The sequence below is a fragment of the Sebastes umbrosus genome, chromosome 23 (assembly GCF_015220745.1).
Source record: "Sebastes umbrosus isolate fSebUmb1 chromosome 23, fSebUmb1.pri, whole genome shotgun sequence".
NCBI lineage: Eukaryota > Metazoa > Chordata > Actinopteri > Perciformes > Sebastidae > Sebastes > Sebastes umbrosus.
Window position 1 is genome coordinate 1029760 of NC_051291.1, and position 22093 is coordinate 1051852.

The following is a 22093-nucleotide window of genomic DNA, read 5'->3' on the forward strand; positions in this document are numbered from 1 at the left end:
AATGCACAGCAGAATAACACTACATTGCATCTGGATCATGAATGTAATATAAAAAAAGTGAATTATATAACCATACTGTAAACAACAGTGAGTATATTGCACACAATGAATAGAATTGCACATGGATCCATTCTCTTTATACATCCATGATTAAAACCAATACCAGCCATTTCTCATATTATAGAAGATAATATTGCTTGTAACAACAGAAAGAATGAGATAAACTCTGAATTCAGTCGAGGCTTCACTTCAGTTTCTCAACTGACTACAAACAGATTACGTCTGGATTTAGGTGTAAAGTCAGCTCCTTCATATTTAATATGTTTGATGTCAAATAAACAAACAGAACTGATTAACATGCGTACTCTAGATTTTATATTCACTAATCATGTCCGTACAGGAGGATTCCAGTTTCATGTGTGACTCTGCCAGTTTTCACGTTACATGACTGAACACAGACACATAAAGTCGCCCGTGGAGCTTCTTCCTCAGAAATCCGTGTTGAAGCGGTCGTTCTCACCACCGTTCATGTTCTGTTGTTCCTGCTGGAGCTGCTTTCTGCCAGCAGATGTCACCGTTCCCTCTGTTTTAGCACAAAGGAGGTTTATCAGAATGGATGCAGTGAACACTGAACTGATGCTGTGAATGCTTTCTTCCTGACTGACTTGGTGTTGTAAAGGTTAAGTGTCATCATGATGTAGTTAAACTGGATTTAAAATGATGGAAACTGGATTTGAATTAAACTCGGCACACAAGTTTCACAAACGTCCACTTGGACTCAAGTATGACCTGATTAGAGTTTGGTGTCAAAGGTTACAAGGCATGATGAAATGATGAAGTGATGACATTTTGGACAGACGTGGATGTAAACTGTAACTTGACTGGTTGGGGGGGCAGACAACCGTGAGGCGGGAATTCTAGTTTCTTTCTTCTTTTTGAAGACAAAACAAGTTTATTTTTCCATCAATGTTTAAGTATTTTGAGTTAACTCATTTTAAAATAAGTTCTCTAACTTTGTGATATCAACAAAGAAACGTAGCTAACGTTAGTGTTAACGGACACTTTCACTGTTTTTCTGTGTTTTTCTGTCCACATTTTAAGATGAACTAATATCTGTTACTGCTCTGGACAGTGAACTCATCATCGTAGTAAAGATGAGACTGCAGCTATTCTGTCATATTAGTATTCAACAGAACCTCTTTAACATCTCACACAGTAAATGAAAGTTGACAGTGTTCCTCAGCAGGAGAGAAAACTGCATGTAGAATTGTAGACATGAGTGATGACATCGAATGCCAACTTCTGGAAGGAATAAAGGCAAGCCCATACTTTGCCATACAGCTGGACGAGTCGACTGACGTTAGCAATGCCGCTTTATTGTTCGTTTTTGTAAGATACTGCAAGGACAGTAATCTTCACGAGGATCTATTGTTTTGCAAGGAGCTTCCAACAAGAACGGCAGATCATGTAATGCGCTGCCTTGATGATTACTTCACCGAAAAAGGTCTTGATTGGAAATACTGTACAGGTGTTTGCACAGACGGCGCTGCATCAATGACGGGAAGACATCGTGGTGTTGTCAAACAGATCCAGGAGAGGACGCACTGTTTCTTACATCGGGAAAGTCTAGCTACAAAGCAGATGTCACCAGAACTGCATGAAGTCATGAACGTGGCTGTGAAAACTGTTAACTATATTAAGAAAAATGCACTCAACTCAAGGTGTTTTGCTGCTTTGTGTGAAAGACTTGATGCAGATCATTTGCAGATCTGTTGTACCACAGTGAAGTAAGGTGGCTTTCAAGGGGACATGTGCTTAATCGCCTTTTTGAACTGAGAGAAGAAGTGCACACATTTGTGGAAGAGCAGCACTCCCCTCTTGCTGAGCATTACACTGATGGGAACTTTTGTGCAAAACTGGCCTACTTATCAGATCTATCTGACCAGTTAAATCAGCTCAATATATCAATGCAAGGCAGAAACAGCACAGACAAATTGAGGGCTTCAAGAAAAAACGTATTCTGTGGAACAGAAGAGTCAAGGAGGGACGATTTGACGTGTTTTCACTCCTCAGTGAAACTTTGGAAGCCACTCCTCATGTCCATATCCAGTGTTATAACCCAGCATTTGACTCAGTTGTCAGGAAAGTTTACAGACTACTTCCCAGAAGATGCACGAGATGGAAACCTTTGGATTTTGGACCCTTTCTCTGTGGATCCTGCTTCAGAAGACATAGCTCTCTCCACTGTGTTGGAAAATGAACTGATGGAACTATCAGCAGACAGCAGCCTGAAGCTTCAGCTCACACAAGTAGACCTTGCTTCATTCTGGATACTGGCTGCCAGTCAATATCCCTCTCTGTCAAAACGGGCAATCAATTTCTGTTGCCTTTCACCACCACCTATTTATGTGAGTCAGGGTTTTCCATTGTGACTGTCACCAAATCAAAGGCAAGGAACAAACTGAAAGCAACTTTGAATGCTACTCTGCGTGTCAGCCTCTCACCCATCCCACCACCACTTCATCTCATCATCTCCCAGAGGCAAGCCCAAGTGTCTCACTGAGGGTAACAGAATATGTATTTTGGTCATTACAGCTGACAGTGGCATAACACATATCTACAGCCCACTTTATTATCTGTTGTATAAACATGTTAGGTTTTGTACTCATTTATTTGGGAAGGTGGTCCTCGGAAATGTTTTGACAATCACAAGTGGGCCTTCAGTTGCAAAAGGTTGAGAACCCCTGTTCTGTTCTAGTAGACGTTACAGTCCCAGTAGCTCCAGTTTGTGCCTCTCATGTCTGACCTTTAGACTCCAGTCACAGAGCTAAGCAGACTATTCTCTGATAAGTCCTTCATCAGCAACACTTAGAGCTGTTTTAAAGACTCCACAAAGACTCTTCTGAACATCTGCTGCTAAATAAAAACACATTTTAATCACTTTACCAAGTTGTGATTGTATTTCTAAATCCAGCACGTCCTTGCTCTTTTTCTGTAAAACACAGTGAAACGTTCCACCTTTAGTATGATATCAGAAGAAACATCAAGATCAAGAAATGTAACTCATATGATGATATAATACATTTTAAAATTGTGCTTCACATTGTACTAACTGAGCAATAAGATGTGTCATCTCTGGCTACCATCTGTGTTGGATTATGAAAAAGAGTTGCACAGTTGCAACGCAGGAAAATGGCTGAAATGATTTTTTTTTGTGCAACAGACAGAATATTTTTCATCCTGATATTCAGAAGAATTTTATTTGTATAAATCTGTAAAAGAAAACAAAACAGAAAAAACTACTTCAGTTTTATACTAAATAGATTTATGAACATGATTTAAAGATGAAGCTGAGATCTCTCCATTCCTACACCACCATGTTTTGTTTGGTTGCTTCGGCTGTGTTACTAGATCAGGTTTTACACCCTTCATTCACCACACAACCACTCATCCATCTGCTGACACACTGATCACACTGATTCATTCATTCATGCATTGATTGGTTATTGTATGTTTAATAATAAACTTGTACACCTCTCTTGTCATGGCTCATGAGCCGGGTCATGACACTCATAAACACATCACATTAAAAAGCACACACACACCACACACACACACACACACACACAGACACACACAATCAGATAAACTCACCTGATTTCCTGTAAATGGAGAGGGGAGGAGCCACACTGACCAGGTGATCCAGGTACATGAACAGGAAGATAAGCCTGACTCTTAAAGTGTTTGACTCCATTTAGAGATAACGGAGCAGAAGACAGAAGACTGAAGACTGAAGACTGAAGCAGGGTGAGTGTTAATCCAACATTGTATTACTTCACTCTCAAGTGTCTGAGTCAGTTTCCTCCCTGTGGACTGTAGAGGAGAGAAATGTTAGAATGAAGTCAACAGTTTGATTCTTCTGTGAACACAAAGTCATGACTGGCTGAATAATCCTCATTAAACCTGCTGTAAGCCAAGAAAACAAGCAGAGAGCTAAAGAGAAGTGACCAGGTGGAGCGCTGGCTGGTTTTATTATACTGTATACTATGTGTGTTAAATGTTCACAGTCAGTGTTTCTGTTTGACCTCTCAGACTGACTTCAGATCAGAAGATGAGTGATCGTGTGGAGGAAGAGGAGGACAGAGCAGAGTCTCTAGTCTCCGGCTGTCTGTCTCTGAAGAGTGACTGGTCCAAAGGTGCTATTCTGGACTTCAGTAATGAACCTGGACCCTCAGAGTCAAAGTAAGAGACTGTTTCTACTGTAAGCTGACCTGATGGATGATGATGATGCATTGAGGATGAAGACTAAACGTTCTGCTAACAGATTTATATTCCACATGCGCAGCTTCATGTTGTACTAACTGATCAAGAAGAAGAGTCATCTCTGGCTATCATCTATGTTTGGATTATGAAAAAGAGTTGCAACTCAGGAAATGGCTTAAATGATTCTTTATTATGCAACAGACAATAAATCTGATTTGTGTGATACACACGCCTCATAGATGAACTCAAAGGTCAAATGTTTCCTGTAAATGAATCACAGAGCAGAAGGATGAATATTTTCCATTAGCAGTAGAATAGACAGAGATATCGCTGGACAAAGGTCTGGGTCACCAGTAACTTCTAATCACAGTTAAAGCGATGCTGAACTTTGGTAGAACTTTGGGTTGTATCTCTAACTAGCCGTGATATATGACCTACTAAAGGAGATAATCATCATCAACTGCTCCCGTCAGCGGGTTACGCTTTGTTCTGCTTTTCTCTCTCTCTATTTACTCCCTTGCTAGTGAAACAGGTTGCTTTCACTCATGACCCGTTCTGTTGGGTTAAAACAAACTCAGGTCTGTACTGTTAGTACGGTTTGTTTGGGCCGGTGTGAAAGCTCATTCAAACTCTGGTGAAGACCAAACAACCAAACTCTGGTCCACCTTAAAAGTTGGGTCTCGGTCGTCTTCCAAGTGAACTCTGGGAGCGTTTCGTTTCTGGTGTGAAAGCAAGCGAACCAACCGCCAGCAGATATGTGATGTTAGCATGATTTATAAAGCTAAACTACTAATAAATCCATCTGCTGATGGTGGAATCTGTTCAGGAAGTGATCTTATTGATCTGTATTTAAACGTTCAGGGCAGCCTACGTTGACCCTGACAATGCTACATTATGTTTCATACCGTCTGTCTGAATATACCTGTATTCACCCTCTGTCTGAAACGCTCCTTTATCCACTACGAAACATTAGCTTCAGATCCCGGCGCTCTTCCCGGGGGCTTGGTTTAGCAATATCTAAAGATGTTCCTCTACACTTCAGTAATGAACCTGCACCCTCAGACACCAAAGTAAGACAGCTGCTATATTCACATTTATACACAAATGTATTTGCCCAACTAACATTTAACAGACTTCATCAAATAAACTCTTCCTCTTATATCTGTGACAGCTGTCAGTCACCTAGAGAAGATGTAATCTAATCCTAGAAAACAAGCTTTTAAACCTCCTTATTGTCGACAGCAGCAGTAGTTTGTGTGTTTAGAGCGACCTTAATGACCTAAAAAGAGATTCATGTGATATGAAGTAAATCATCTTGGTGTTTGCAGAGTTCAGTCCAGACAGAGAGCAGAGGTCTCCAGTACCCAGCTGTCTGTCTATGAAGAGTGACCGGTCCATGTGGTATCCTCCTCCAGACTTCAGGTGATGAACCTGACCCTCAGAGTCAAGTAAGAGACTGTTTCTACTGTAAGCTGACCTGATGGATGATGATGCATTGAGGATGAAGACTAATAGTTCTGCTAACAGATTTATATTCCTCACATGCAGCTTCATGTTGTACTAACTGAGCAAGAAGAAGTGTCATCTCTGGCTACCATCTATGTTTGGATTATGAAAAGAGTTGCAACTCAGGAAAATGGCTTAAATGATTCTTTATTATGCAACAGACAATAGTTTTTTTCTTTCAGATGTTGAGAAGAATCTTAGTCATATAAGTCTGAAAAAGCACATTAGTATTTAATCACATTGATTTAAACATTAAAATGAGATAACATTTGATCAAAACTCATTTTAATTCAACCTGTTCAAGCTAAAAGAGATTCTCATGAACACTCCGTGTTATAAAGCTGATTTGTGTGATACACACGCCCTCATAGATAAACTCAAAGGTCAAAGGTTTCCTGTAAATGAATAACAGAGCAGAAGGATGAAGACTGTAGACTGAGGCAGGGTGAGTGTTAATCCAACAGTTTTTACTTTACTGCCAAAGTGTCTGAGTCCGTTTCCTCCCTGTGGACTGTAGAGGAGAGACATGTGACGCTGCCACCTTGTGGTTTCCCGCGCATGCCCTCACAGTATGAGGTCCATGAGCAAGTTGCAGTTCTTTTTCCTCCCATCATGTTATATAGCCTCCAGAATAATATCAATGATTTAAAAGAGACCAAAGAGAGCTGATTATGTCCTTTACTGATTCACAGTCACTTTGGGTAGTTTAGTTTGAGTTAGTTAGGTTTGAACTGAGGTTAGAAGTGGTCTAAATATTGAGGTAGACCAGCAGTCTGAGACACACAGCATGTAACTCTGGTGTTCCTTGTTAGAATAGATTAATATCAATGTTTTAAAAATGTCCGTTGTTCCTCTTTAATAAAGAACTTCAGCCAGATCACTAAATGTTTAATAAGACAGTCAGACAGGAAAAGCAGCTAATTCTTGTTTATTAAAGCAAGAGTTCAAATAAAGGAACATTTTCATCACAGACTGAATGCTGAATTCACTACCAACACTTTAACTCTTCTCTGAGACCATCTGAGCTTCAGTGTCGGACAAGTCTGGATATTCTTCACCAACAATCAAAATGATTTTAGTAATAAAGTAATGTCTCCACAGAGAGAAGAAGAGGAGTCATGCTTCTGTGGAGGAGCCGATGTCCAGATCCAGAAAAAGACCTGGACCTCAGACAGCCAGTCAGACCAGCACTGTCCAAAGTAAGACTGTAGATGTGACTGCTGATGTCTTCATGTCTGTAAACTTGTTGTTTTAATACACTGACTATTGTTGTGACAACTGTTTCAGATCTTCTCCATCATACATATCTGCTCTGCATCACTTGTACTTTGTTCTCCTTTGAGAGAAAATCTGAACCAGAAGAAATAATGTTATATTTATGTTTTGTTTTTATGATAGCACTCCGTCTTTGCATCAACCAATCAGAATGATGTTTGTTCTCCATCTGCATAGATGAAGATGGAGAACTATTAATCTCTGTAAAGCAACAACATCACTGTTCTATCCCAGACAGACAGACACATGATGAAAGGGGAGTTATCTTCTTGTCATTGTCGTATAACAATACATGCTCATGGGGATCTCTTGTTGGGTCTCTAAATTATAGAGTACGGTCTAAACCTGCTCTATATGAAAAGCATCTTAAGATAACTTCTGTTATGATTTGACGCTATATAAACATAAATTGAACTGAACTGAACTGAACAGGAGCCACAGACTTTGAACAACATTATCTTTCCTGCTACAGTCTCCTTCTCTGACTTACAAACACACGTCTGGTCCTGCAGAGCGACACGTTGAAACACTATTAAAAATAAATATAGAAATCACGTTGACGTTAGTTTAGACTTCAAGAAGGGAAGATGACTTTATAACCTTTACTTCTTTATATGTTCTTATATTGATTATTTTCATATTGGCATTAGAAATAATAAGTTTCTTTGTTTTGTCTTAAACTTTGTTTCTCTCTTTCAGCAGATAGAGGTCTGCAGGAGGTTGTAGATGAACATAAGATCAGTCTGAATAGAGGTCTGCAGGAGGTTGTAGATGAACATAAGATCAGTCTGAGGAGGATGTGAATGTGTGACTGAAGGAAGTGATGAAACAGGAAGTGGAACCCTCCTCAAAGAGATCTACACTGAGCTCTACATCACAGAGGGACAGAGTGAAGAGGTTAATACCCAACATGAGGTGAGGCAGCTTGAGACAGCTTCCAAGAAGAAGACCCTCCATGACGCTCCAATCAAGTGCCAGGACATCTTTAAAGCCTTACCTGACCAACAGGGACACATCAGAGTCGTTCTGACGAACGGCGTCGCTGGCATTGGAAAAACCTTCTCAGTGCAGAAGTTCACTCTGGACTGGGCAGAGGGCTTGGAGAACCAAGATGTCAGTCTGGTGGTTCTGCTTTCGTTCAGGGAGCTGAACTTGATCAGAGATGAGCAGTACAGTCTTCTCATGCTGCTCCATGTTTTCCATCCAACATTACAGAAGGTCACAGCAGAGAAGCTCGCTGTCTGTAAAGTTCTGTTCATCTTTGACGGCCTGGATGAAAGCAGACTTTCACTGGATTTCCACAACAACGAGGTTGTGTCTGATGTCACCCAGAAGTCATCAGTCAACGTGCTGTTGACAAACCTCATCCAGGGGAATCTGCTTCCCTCAGCTCTCGTCTGGATAACTTCCCGACCTGCAGCGGCCAATCAGATCCCTCCTGCATGTGTTGACAGGGTAACAGAAGTACGAGGCTTCACTGACGCCCAGAAGGAGGAGTACTTCAGGAGGAGAGTCAGTGATGAAGAGCTGTCCAGCAGAATCATCTCACACATCAAGACATCCAGGAGCCTCCACATCATGTGTCTAATCCCAGTCTTCTGCTGGATCACTGCTACAGTTCTGGACCACATGTTGACTACAGACCAGAGAGGAGAGCTGCCCAAGACCCTGACTGACATGTACTCACACTTCCTGTTCGTTCAGACAAAGAGGAAGAAGCAGAAGTACGGTGAGGGACATGAGACGAGTCCACAGGAGCTGATGGAGGCTGACAGGGAGTTCTTCTGAAGCTGGGGAGGCTGGCGTTTGAACAGCTGGAGAAAGGAAACATCATGTTCTACCAAGAAGACCTGGAGCGGTGTGGTCTGGATGTCACAGAGGCCTCGGTGTACTCAGGAGTTTGTACAGAGATCTTCAAAAGAGAGATGTGTGATCTTCCAGAAAACAGTCTACTGCTTTGTTCACCTGAGCATTCAGGAGTTTCTGGCTGCAGTCTACATGTTCCACTGTTACACAAACAGGAACACAGAGGTACTGAAGGACTTCCTGGGAGAAAGATATGTTCATTCAACCCTGGATGACTTCCTGAAGAGAGCCATGGAGAAATCCCTTGAAAGTAAAAATGGCCACCTGGACCTGTTTGTTCGCTTCCTTCATGGCCTCTCTCTGGAGTCCAACCAGAAGCTCTTAGGAGGTCTGCAGGGTCGGACAGACAACAGTCCAGAAATCATCCAGGAATCATCAACAACCTGAAGGAGATGAACAGAGTTAAACCTCTCCTGACAGAAGCATCAACATCTTCCACTGTCTGACGGAGATGAACGACCACTCGGTACATCAGGAGATCCAAGAGTTCCTGAAGTCAGAGAACAGATCAGAGAAGGAACTCTCTGTGTTCCAGTGCTCAGCTCTGGCCTACATACTGCAGATGTCAGAGGAGGTTCTGGATGAGTTGGACCTGAACAAGTACAAGACATCAGAGGAGGGACGACGAGACTGATTCCAGCTGTGAGGAACTGCAGAAAAGCTGTGTAAGTCCAGATGTGATTAACTTTATAGATCAGTGTAGATTAGTAGTTTAGTTATTAAAATATACACACTATAAATTATTCTTAAATATAATATTCTTATAGGTGTTCCACGTGTTTATTACATAATATGTCAGTTGTATTTTGTCACAGATGTTCTTGAGCTGTTTCAAATGTTGAGTTAAAACAAACAACTTCACACTCGACATTGTGCTTCGTTGGGTCCTGAACAACACACCTGCCATCCAAAACAAATACCTAGAAAACGATAATAAATTCAGATTAAGTTCTGAGAAGTTGATGAAAGAAAAGCTGCTAAAATCAGGAAGACACCACAGTAACTGTAGAAAGTAAAATAATACTTTAAACGTTACAGAGACACACGGTAAAATAACACTTTAACACGTTACAGAGACACGCGGTAAAATAACACTTTAACACGTTACAGAGACACACGGTAAAATAATACTTTAACACGTTACAGAGACACACGGTAAAATAATACTTTAACACGTTACAGAGACACGGTAAAATAACACTTTAACACGTTACAGAGACACACGGTAAAATAACACTTTAACACGTTACAGAGACACACGGTAAAATAACACTTTAACGTTACAGAGACACACGGTAAAATAATACTTTAACACGTTACAGAGACACACGGTAAAATAATACTTTAACACGTTACAGAGACACACGGTAAAATAATACTTTAACACGTTACAGAGACACACGGTAAAATAATACTTTAACACGTTACAGAGACACACGGTAAAATAATACTTTAACACGTTACAGAGACACACGGTAAAATAATACTTTAACACGTTACAGAGACACACGGTAAAATACACTTTAACACAAGCTCTTTGGTGGATTATGTGTTCTTCAGGAGATGCTTGGACAGATTCAGAAAAGATGGAAATACACAGCTTCCACCAATAACAGCGGTCTGATGAATATATAACAGCAGAATGGTAGAATTCAGACTTTTTAAGAGATCTTATACACACCAAAGATCAATGTTGTGTTTTTAATGCTGAAACACTGATAACATCTTTCTGATGACATTATGTTGAAAATAATGCAACCTTATTGGTTCATTAATTGTGTTTGTGAGGTGAATACGTTTGATGCTCAGAAAAGAGTGTTAATGACAAAACGCCATGCAGTCATCAAAATATCTAATTATATGAATGTTTGATTATGTACAGGTCTAATATTATTACACGATTTGTTTAATTTCTCTACCGTTTGGCAGCAATCACTGAATTTTCCCATTTATGGACGTGAACCTGACAGCAGCAGGTAGCTAGCAAAGAGAGGTCATCTTTATCAACTGTATTATTATTACTTATTCACTGAGTTTTAAAAATGCTTTTCTAATCAAGAAGGCCTCATGCTAACTTTGTGGAGACAGACCTGGGATCAGATCACACTGACAGACTGGACATTAGGGAAGCCTCAATGTAACTACATGTTCTCTCTCTTCATCTGCAAGATTAAAGAAAAACAAAGATTAAAAGTCTGCAGGTTTGAGAGAGAGTGATGAGAATTATTGTTTCATGTCAAACAGTGAGATAAGATTAGCTGAACCACTGATGTGAGGAGCAAATGTTAATCAAAGAAGTATATATCAAACTGTTTAGTCATCAAATGCATGAAGTAAATATAAACTGTCCTCTTTCATAATAACATATTTTGTCATTTTTGTGTCATGACAGACTTTCTGGCTTGGACTCTCAGATCTCACTTTGAAGTTGTGGCCTCAGCTCTGAAGTCCAACCCCTCCCATCTGAGAGAGCTGCACCTGACTGACAACAACAACCTGAAGGATTCAGGAGTGAAGCTGCTTTCTGCTGGACTGGAGAGTCCAAACTGTAGACTGGAGACTCTGAGGTCAGTTCACTGACTGTAGTTTATGTAGTTTGTACACAAACTCTCTACGCACACAGCAGAAGCTTCAGTTGGTTGCAATCTCCTTACATCACCGCTAGATACCGCCAGATCCTACACACTGGACCTTTAACCACAGAGCTTATTTCAGACATCTAACTAAAAACCCATTGACCTCCAGACGAGGGAACAGGAAGTGCTAAAATTCTAACTCATCTCTGGGTTTTAGGACTCATTCCTGTAGCTCTCTATTGAACATGTCTAAAGGTGCAGCACTCTTCAACAAACATGTATTGCACCAACTTAAAGGCATATAAGTGATGATTATGAGCGACACCATCTAATCAGAGGTTTCTATGGTTCTAAGTTATTCCCACGTTCTTGTTGACAGCAGATCTAACTGTGCTCTGTTTTCATGTCAGCATTGTCTAATTATTTGAAGCACAGACATTTAGATTGCATCAAAAACCAAATAAATATTCTGCATCAGAAACATCTTTGCAGGTTCATATTTTTCTCAAGTCTATCTGAATACAATACTCACATGTTCATATGTACATTCAAAGAGTTATTGATGTCTGTCATCATTCCTTCTGTCTGTGAAGCAATCCCTGTTTAACCTGAGTGTTACGAGATGAGGACTAAATCCACCGTCTTGTTCTGTGTAAAATGACCTGTAAAGTTGATCTTAAACTAATCGGAGGCTTCAGCAGTCTGAGTTAGACGTATTAGGGCTGGGTGACTTGGACAAAATCAAATATCACAATATTTTTGACCAAATACTTCGATATCGATATTGCGACGATATTGTAGGATTCACCATTGGTGCTTTCACAAATTATTTACACAATGAGATTTTTGATAAATAATCATCAGTAATGTGGATCTCATGACGAAGTGTAAATGACAAATAATAGAACAGCTAGAACAGTCTGGTAAGTTCAGATCATTACATCACTTTATTGAAATGTAGCCTTTAAAACCAGGAAAAGACGACACTGATGCCATATCACGATAAAACAATATCCAAAATCTAAGATGATATCTCGTCTCACATCACGATATCGATATAATATGGATATATTGCCCAGCCTTAGTATGTATCCAGTCAGTATGTTGTGTTTGACAGTTTCCTTGTTGAGCTGCAGGAGGATTAGTAACTCAAAGAGGGAATTTGGTACTAAACAGTCTGTAACTTTGGTAAACACTAGGGGCGGGAAAAAAAATCAATTCACCTTTGTGTCGCAATTTTTTCTTCACGATTTAGAAATAGATTTTTTAATGCCAGAATCGATATATTTGCTCCATTTGAGTCTATGTGGAGGTAGAAGGAAGTTACCGCTTTTATTGTTGTAGTCTGAGTAACGTGACTTCATATCTGTTCCAACCAAAACAAACCACAGCGAGCCGAAACGAGAAAGTATAAAACGTTGGAGGGTCAGCGTGGATACGACCTGCACCCTCACATGTTAAATCCAGCATGGTAAACACTACACATCCAGTAAAGGATGGAAACACTTTGGCTTTCACACATTGACAGGAAAAGCAGAGCTAGACATCACGGCTAAAGCTGCATGCTAACTCTGTCACGGACAGGAAACGTTATCGTATGGCGGTAACGTGGCGGTGGAGCTGGCCGTCGCTCTCATCTCCGTGGTCAAATGGGCCGACGCTACAACTGTAGAGCACCCAGATACTGACATTTAGTTAAATGTATTTAGCCTTTGATTTTTGGGTTTTGCTTGGAAAAAATGTAATAAATACTATCCTGACAATGACTGATATATTTGACTTCAGGACATCTCTGACTACATACATGCTGGAAATCAAAACATTTTACTGGATTCATTTAGATATTTTCCAAATTAAAAAGTCCCTAGAAGTGTATTATTCAACTTTTTCCCATGGTCTAGTGTTAAAAAAAAAGTAACAAAAACCGCAATAAAATTGTAATATCGAATCACAATACTTAAAAATCACAATACATATTGATCAGGAGATAGTTGAATCGATCCAGCCTCTAGTAAACACTCACTTGATTTGTCGACTCAGACTGCTGAATCTTCATATTAGTGTCAGTTGAACTTCTGAAGTAATTTCTTACAGTGTAGTGGTGTTATTGAAGGGACCACTTCACAGGAAGGAATTGATTACTGCCACCAATAACTCTTTAATGTACATATGACATGTGGCTGTTGTTTATAGACACACTTGAACAAATGTGGACCTTTCCTGTAAATGACATAAACCTGCTATAGCTCCAGATACAGTGAGAAGAAGGCCATGTAATAAATGAAGTAATGAAGATCCAACAGTCTGATTTGATATTGATCCTCTAATTCCAGACTTGACAGAGATCAGCAGCATGTTATTGATGTGTGTTGACATGAACAGCTGTATGAATGTTGTGGTGACATCTGGATGATGTCTGTAGAAGGCTGACATTATGATGATCCACAATAACACAATGACAAAGTCACTCTACTCATTTTAGGGAAAAGATCATTGATTAGGGACATAGTGATGTTGAGCTACACATTTAAAAACCTGAACACATCTGACTTGGAATTATAAGATGATTTTATCTTCATCATTTATTCTTTATTCAGATTGTGGAGCTGCAGGTTGTCCAAAGATCAGCTGTGCTTCTCTGGCCTCAGCTCTGAAGTCCAAACCCTCCCATCTGAGATAGCTGGATCTGGATACAACGACCTGAAGGATTCAGATGTGAAGCTGCTGTCTGATCTTGTGGAGAGTCCACACTGTAGACTGGAGACTCTGGAGTAAGTAGAGGGTCGGAGTCGGGTCCATGCTGGTTTCAGCAGTATTGTTGTGATGGGTTTCCTCTGTTAAGCTGTGAGAGGGAGAACGGTGACACACAGAGAGAGAGAGAACAGTCAGCCAATCAGATCAGCCAGAAGCTTGTTGTGATCATGTGTTAGAGTTGATGTGAAGAAGATGTTGTTGTTGTGTTCATGTCTCCAGGAAAAACACTGAGTCTCTTAATGCTAAAGTCCATTTTCTTCTTCAGTGGTTTAGTCCATTGACTGTGGCAGAGCATTGTTGACTACACATTTAAAACCTTCATATATCACAACACCTGACTTCATCATGTTAAAATAAATTATAAAAAAACATAAATATGAAGAATAAATAAATAATCTCAGTTCAGCTATCAGACAATAACAAATATATTCACTATTTACTTTTTCTATAAATGTTATGAAGCTTTATGATTCTTTTACGACTGAGAGTTTAAACGAAGATGCTTTGATTTTATGACGCCACTATTCCTAAATATATATTGTAGATGATTTTGTTCACATTTCCCCAAAATCCATCCTGACATATTTGACATCTTTAGAAACTTTGAGATCTTGAGTTGATCTTGAATCAGTTTCTGTGGTTTTATTGTGTTTGCTGCTCAACATGAGTTTGTATAGATGGATCCTCTGGTGGAGCTGTCAGAGTTTAAGAGGTGAAGTCACTACGTCTTTATTGAAGTAGCAGGCACGTTGTCATTATATTAATGAGAGCTCTGTTTCACTGTTTGTTGTTGTAACAGTTTTAACCTGCATCCTTTTGGCTTCAGGTGTTTAGAGTTTACATTTTATAAACTTCTACGTTCTAAACCTTCTTCAGCTCTGAACACATTATTAAACATGAATGATTTCAGCAGGAACGTTGTCTTCTAACTTACATCATTTATTTTTATTCAGATTGGGGAGGTGCATGTTGTCAGAGATCAGCTGTGCTTCTCTGCCTCAGCTCTGAAGTCCAACCCCTCCCATCTGAGAGAGGCGTGGATCTGGGTAACAACAACGCTGAAGGATTCCGGAGTGAAGCTCCTGTGTGGTTTTCTGGAGAGTCCACACTGTAGACTGGAGACTCTGAGGTCAGTTCACTGACTCTCGTTACTGTTAGATATCTTATATTTTAATTAACAATTGAACCTGATTTATGTACAAAACATAACTTCCATCCATAAAGTTGTTAATGTCCTTTTCTTCATATTTTCATGTTTCTTGAACTAAATTCAGTCTGGCAGTCACTAAAGACTTGTGTTTCTTAAAAGAAAGTGTAGAAAATGTCCACTGTTAGTTGTTAAAGTAAATGAATGTTTATCATTGTTGGTAAATTGTCCACATCTGGATACAGAAGATCCTCTGAACTAATATTGGTTCTAAATTGATCAAGTTTACTTCATGAAGTAGAAATATTTCTCTGGTTTCTGTTTGTTTCAACGTGTTTCCACAAATAATGTCTGGATCATTGATATTGATCCTTCAGCACACACACATAGATGAACACAGAGATCAGCAGCATGTTATTGATGTGTGTTTGACATGAACAGGTGTATGAATGTTGATGTGACATTTGGATGATGAACACATCTGATTGGATTATAAAGTGATTTTTATCTTCATCATTTATTCTTTATTCAGATTGAGTGACTGCAGTTTGACAAAGATCAGCTGTGCTTCTCTGGCCTCAGCTCTGAAGTCCAACCCATCCCATCTGAGAGAGCTGGATCTGAGAGACAACAACCTGAAGGATTCCAGATGTGAAGCTGCTGTCTGATCTGGTGGAGAGTCCACACTGTAGACTGGAGACTCTGAGGTCAGTAGAGGGTCGGAGTCGGTCCATGCTGGTTTCAGCAGTATTGTTGTGATGTGTTTCCTCCGTTAAGCTGTGAGAGGAGAAACGGTGGACACACAGAGAGAGAGAACAGTCAGCCAATCAGATCAGCCAGAAGCTTGTTGTGATCATGTGTTAGAGTTGATGTGAAGAAGATGTTGTTGTTGTGTTCATGTCTCCAGGGAAATAAAGCTGGATTACAGCTGACAGCATCACAACATGTATAGAGACAGTGGTCCTCATCCATCAAACTGTCGTACCATCAACTCTGATCAGAAAGTCTTTGTTCTCTCATTGATCAGTTCATCTCTGTCACAGCTCTGAGATCAGTCTGACTGAAGCCTCAGGTCACTGGCTCTTATTTCATAGAACCGTGGTTACATTTAGTAACCCCATGATGTGGTCTGTCCATAGAGCTATTAAAGGAGGGTACGGGATGAGGGTGTGGAGGTTTAGTGTCTTTATTAACTCGTTCCAGTCACTAGGAGCAGCACACTGGAATGAGTGAGGACCAGAGGAGGTGCAGACTTTAGGAACGACCACACTGATGAATTAGCTAGAAGATAAATTGCGGTTCCTGTTGGAGATATTGAGTAGTGAGCGGAGATATGGAGGTTCTGCTAATGATAGTTTATAAATGAACTGTGTGCTGCATCAGTGACTGACAGCTGATGAAGGGAGTCTCTGTAAACACTGATTCATGACTTCTGTTCTCTTCTTCTCTCAAACAGCTGGAAGTATTGATCTCTGTCAGAGTGAGTGATCAGAGAAGGGATGTGTTGAGAGGATCAGCCGTGTCCTGATGATCCACTGAGGTTCACCACCTGGACCTGCATTCTGATTTTGGTTTTTTTTTTATTCATTCATGTATTCTGAACCCAAAGTGCCTCTGCAGAATAGTTCAGTTCATGACAACATAACTGTAGATGAACACATTTAAATAGATCTCTCTGCTCTGCTTTGTGTCGCAGCTCCACCCTGTGGAACGATGGAGTTTTGCTGTTTACTTCCACATATTTCTAAATAAGTTAATAAAGTTACCCTATTAAAACCGAGCCCTCAGGAAGAGCGTCTGCATATGACATGATAACTGACTGATAGGTAAACATGACACAGGTAGATGTGATTACTGTGGACAAGAGGAAAATGGTGGAGCATGTCATGTTGCATTTTGGGAGATATGAGGAAGAAAGAAGGCCTCAAAGAGATTAAAGTACACTTTGATTTATAGATATTTGTAATGGAAAATGACATTGTATGTAATGATGTCTCCTTATGTAACAGTGGAGAGTTCCTGTCTGTGTGCTCTTCGTCTCATGTAGTGGGAAAGTACTGAGTGTTGACTTTTACTGGGACACTGTCTGAGTAAAACAACTCCTTTTCTCACAGTCCCTGTTGTAGATTTCTATATAATCACATTGTAATAATCTCCTGCAGTGCACTCTTCTGCAGACTTTGTGTGACTCTGTATAACCAGTGCCTCTTCTTGCAAGAATAAAATACAACAAAGACATTTCATCTGTTTGAGATCCTTATTTCAACGTTCATTAGGACTCATCTCGGAATATTGACAGAATTTCCATTACATATTCTACAAAAGAACTCACTAAATGAGTGTTATAGAACATTATTTCAGTATCTTAGACAAATTAATATGATTGGAAAAATATGAGGTTGTTTGTTTTCTTTTCTTTGATTTTGATTTTGATTTTGATTTTCTTTATTTTTTTGGGATATAGTAATTATTAGCCAGAATGATCCACACTCCTTCCTTTGGGTTCCTGCACACATAGGGGTGGAAGGAAATGAGAATGCAGATATATTTGGCCAAACAGTCATTAAAACGACACTTAATTGACATACAAATACCGTTAAGTAAAGCAGAGGTTAAAACTACTAGGACTACATGCACAAAACCTGGCAGGAATACTGGACTTTAGTGACACAGGGAGACATCTGTACAGTATTCAGACACATGTAGGAGCTGGTGGAAGAGATGGTCATTACCCGTCTGAGAATAGGACATACAGGATTAAACCAAACACATCCATAGAATAGACAAGCACCCAACTGGACTATGCACGCACTGTAATAAACCGGAAACTGTCAAACATGTTCTTATAGAGTGCAACAAATATGACAAAGAAAGATGGGAATTGATATCAGGAGTAGATGATGGAAATATTACAATCTGCTAGGAAAGACATCTAAGAAAGTACACAATCTTCTAATTAATTACTTAAGGACAACAGGAATAATGGAGAGAATGTAATTAATATCATTATTATTATTGTTATTATTAATAATTATTATTTATTTTATTTATTTATTTATTTATTTATTGTTTCCTGCCAATCTACTGCTCCACACTCCAGTCCAGTAGGTGATGGTAATGCACCAAATAGTTGTTTGCCAACCACCAATAAAGCTCAAAGAAGAAGAAGAAGATAACCAACAGTGAACTCTTCTCTTCTCTGCAGCATGTCTTCAGGAAGACCAGCTTGACTATTTCCTGTCCATTTTGACCAGAAAGTGACTTTTTGTAGTTGGTGCTGCAGCCTTAACCTTTAACCTTTGACCTCTAACCAGCATGGATGAGAACACTTTAAAGCAGCTGGTGAAGCTCACTCAGGATGGACAGGTTGACTCTCTGCAGAGACTGATCAGCAGCTCTGAGGTTCAGTCTGTCAGCAGGAGACACTTCGGTCGGTCTGGGGACACCCTGCTGCACTATGCTGCCAGGAGAGGACACCTGGACATGCTGCAGTATCTCATAAAGCAGGTGTGCATGGATGTGGAGCTGCACAACAACGACTACAAGAGGCCTCTGCACGAAGCTGCTTCCATGAGCCACCAGGCCTGTGTTAGCTACCTGCTGCAAGGAAGGAGCCAACGTGGACAGTCTGAAGAAAGCTGACTGGTGAGGATGATTAATGCATGTTAAACCAGGGAGCAGATGATATAAAAAGAAATGTTGTGTATGCATGCAGCGCCCTCTGTTGGCTTAAATATGCCTTATTTTGCTGTGTGCATCAGCTGAACCTCATCATGCAGCAGGCAACATCACACATCCCCAGAGACTCAGGGGGCTTTGTGAGGATGCTTGAAGACGAGGCTTTCTGTGTTTTCCTGACATTGTTCCATAAGATCATGCCACAGGTGGACATGCTTTTCAACCAGCTGCAGAAGAGGAACATGGACCCCGTCTTCATCAGAGCACTGGTCCAGAGGTTCACAGACAGCATGCTAACCATCAGATAAATAACTCCCCAGATATTTACTATTAGCTGATAGAAGTTGTCGTTAGAAAGATGAGTTGCTCACTTCCAACAGTCTGTAAAAGCCTGAATGTGCCTTGTCATCAAAGTGAATGAACATCATAGAAAAGCACATCACAATAATATCTGTTTAGAAGTTTAAAAAGGAAAGAGACAATCAGAGTTGGATAATAATGCAGGTAAAGTAGTTATTAAACACAATCCACCAGGTCAGCTTCTAGAAGAGGCCTAGTTGTTATTGAAGATGAATTTAATTGTTATGCAGACTATACGCAGGCTAATGCACAGCAGAATAACACTACATTGCATCTGGATCATGAATGTAATATTAAAAAAAGTGAGTTATATAACCATACTGTAAACAACAGTGAGTATATTGCACACAATGAATAGAATTGCACATGGATCCAGTTCTCTTTATACATCCATGATTTAAAACCAATACCAGCCATTTCTCATATTATAGAAGATAAATATTTGCTTGTAACAAACAGAAAGAATGAGATAAACTCTGAATTCAGTCGAGGTTTCACTTCAGTTTCTCAACTGACTACAAACAGATTACGTCTGGATTTAGGTTTAAAGTCAGCTCCTTCATATTTAATATGTTGATGTCAAATAAACAAACAGAACTGATTAACATGCGTACTCTAGATGTTATATTCACTAATCATGTCCGTACAGGAGGATTCCAGTTTCATGTGTGACTCTGCCAGTTTTCACGTTACATGACTGAACACAGACACATAAAGTCGCCCGTGGAGCTTCTTCCCTCAGAAATCCGTGTTGAAGCGGTCGTTCTCACCACCGTTCATGTTCTGTTGTTCCTGCTGGAGCTGCTTTCTGCCAGCAGATGTCACCGTTCCCTCTGTTTTACCACAAAGGAGGTTTATCAGAATGGGATGCAGTGAACACTGAACTGATGCTGTGAATGCTTTCTTCCTGACTGACTTGGTGTTGTAAAGGTTAAGTGTCGTCATGATGTAGTTAAACTGGATTTAAAATGATGGAAACTGGATTTGAAATTAAACTCGGCACACAAGTTTCACAAACGTCCACTTGGACTCAAGTATGACCTGATTAGAGTTTGGTGGTCAAAGGTCAAAGGTCACTGTGTCCTCAGAAACACATTTTTAACCATAACTCAAGAATTCATCTGCTAATTATGACACTTTCACCACAGATGTTAATTATGATAAAATGATGAAGTGATGACATTTTGGACAGACGTGGATGTAAACTGTAACTTGACTGGTTGGGGGGGGGCAGACAACCGTGAGGCGGGAATTCTAGTTTCTTTCTTTTTGAAGACAAAAACAAGTTTATTTATTCCATCAATGTTTAAGTATTTTGGAGTTAACTCATTTTAAAATAAGTTCTCTAACTTTGTGATATCAACAAAGAAACGTAGCTAACGTTAGTGTTAACGGACACTTTCACTTTTTAAAACTTCAACATGTTTCTGTGGTTTTCTGTCCACATTTTAAGATGAACTAATATCTGTTACTGCTCTGGACAGTGAACTCATCATCGTAGTAAAGATGAGACTGCAGCTATTCTGTCATATTAGTATTCAACAGAACCTCTTTAACATCTCACACAGTAAATGGAAAGTTGACAGTGTTCCTCAGCAGGGAGAGAAAAAACTGCATGTAGAATTGTAGACATGAGTGATGACATCAAATGCCAACCTTCTGGAAGGAATAAAGGCAAGCCCATACTTTGCCATACAGCTGGACGAGTCGACTGACGTTAGCAATGCCGCTTTATTGTTCGTTTTTGTAAGATACTGCAAGGACAGTAATCTTCACGAGGATCTATTGTTTTGCAAAGAGCTTCCAACAAGAACAACGGCAGATCATGTAAGGCGCTGCCTTGATGATTACTTCACCGAAAAAGGTCTTGATTGGAAATACTGTACAGGTGTTTGCACAGACGGCCGCTGCATCAATGACGGGAAGACATCGTGGTGTTGTCAAACAGATCCAGGAGAGGACGCACTGTTCTTACATCGGGAAAGTCTAGCTACAAAGCAGATGTCACCAGAACTGCATGAAGTCATGAACGTGGCTGTGAAAACTGTTAACTATATTAAGAAAAATGCACTCAACTCAAGGTGTTTTGCTGCTTTGTGTGAAAGACTTGATGCAGATCATTTGCAGATCTGTTGTACCACAGTGAAGTAAGGTGGCTTTCAAGGGGACATGTGCTTAATCGCCTTTTTGAACTGAGAGAAGAAGTGCACACATTTGTGGAAGAGCAGCACTCCCCTCTTGCTGAGCATTACACTGATGGGAACTTTTGTGCAAAACTGGCCTACTTATCAGATCTATCTGACCAGTTAAATCAGCTCAATATATCAATGCAAGGCAGAAACAGCACAGACCAAATTGAGGGCTTCAAGAAAAAACGTATTCTGTGGAACAGAAGAGTCAAGGAGGGACGATTTGACGTGTTTTCACTCCTCAGTGAAACTTTGGAAGCCACTCCTCATGTCAACATATCCAGTGTTATAACCCAGCATTTGACTCAGTTGTCAGGAAAGTTTACAGACTACTTCCCAGAAGATGCACGAGATGGAAACCTTTGGATTTTGGACCCTTTCTCTGTGGATCCTGCTTCAGAAGACATAGCTCTCTCCACTGTGTTGGGAAATGAACTGATGGAACTATCAGCAGACAGCAGCCTGAAGCTTCAGCTCAC

The 22093-nt window shown here is 40.0% G+C and overlaps 2 long non-coding RNA genes across 2 annotated transcripts; one reads left to right on the plus strand and one right to left on the minus strand.

Moving 5' to 3' along the window:
• Window positions 1-604: 604 nt before the first annotated feature.
• On the minus strand, window positions 605-20643 carry LOC119482598. Its single transcript, XR_005205467.1, has 3 exons — window positions 20456-20643; window positions 13702-13706; window positions 605-639 (listed from the first exon to the last, which is right to left on the minus strand). It is a non-coding gene; the product is annotated as an uncharacterized LOC119482598 (long non-coding RNA).
• LOC119482597 lies at window positions 11428-15977 on the plus strand. The gene is made up of 3 exons (XR_005205466.1): window positions 11428-11477; window positions 15194-15369; window positions 15920-15977. It is a non-coding gene; the product is annotated as an uncharacterized LOC119482597 (long non-coding RNA).
• Window positions 20644-22093: the final 1450 nt, after the last annotated feature.